Genomic DNA, 698 nt, shown 5'->3' with positions numbered 1-698 from the left:
GACAGTGACAGCTGCATATTTGTATAGAATACTATGACATTGAAAGGTATGAGTCAGACAATACGAAACAGACATAATCAAAGTTAGTATCCTTTTCTTCATGACATAGGCCTTCAGACTTGTAGAATGAAGCTCACCTCAAAGACACATTTTTGAGCTATGTAGTACTACTTTTGAATTTGTTTAAAGTTGCATATACTGGTAACAGAAAAGACAATGTTAAGGTCTGTTGTTTAATTTATAAAATATAAAACATATTTTACTTTATAACTTAGCATGTTTGAAATAAATGAACATAATAAAATTGACATGTAAAAGCAAATGTTAAAAGTTTTAGAAAAACATGGTTCTAATTCATATATTTTAATCCTATTTTACTTTCCTTGCCAAGACAGCAATGGCTTTTACAGATGGGAAGTGTGACTGATATATTTGAAACTCATAAATTATGACAGGGAGGACTGAAGTTTTCAACGTAAAGTGAACAGTATTTTAAATCATTTCTGTTATATGTGCATATTATAAACTCGAAGGATTTTATGAAGAAAGCAGTGAAATAACTAAATTCAAACTATTAAATCCAGATAAAACATCATGAACAGTTGAGGCAAATATCAGAAAAATTAATCTAAGTATATATTCCACAGTGTGGTAACTGTAGGATAAGCACAAAGTCATCACAATGTCAGTAATTCAAA

Source organism: Chrysochloris asiatica, unplaced genomic scaffold, assembly GCF_000296735.1.
Source record: "Chrysochloris asiatica unplaced genomic scaffold, ChrAsi1.0 scaffold00225, whole genome shotgun sequence".
NCBI lineage: Eukaryota > Metazoa > Chordata > Mammalia > Afrosoricida > Chrysochloridae > Chrysochloris > Chrysochloris asiatica.
The sequence above is the reverse complement of the archived record's forward strand: the minus strand, read 5'-3'. Positions refer to the sequence as shown.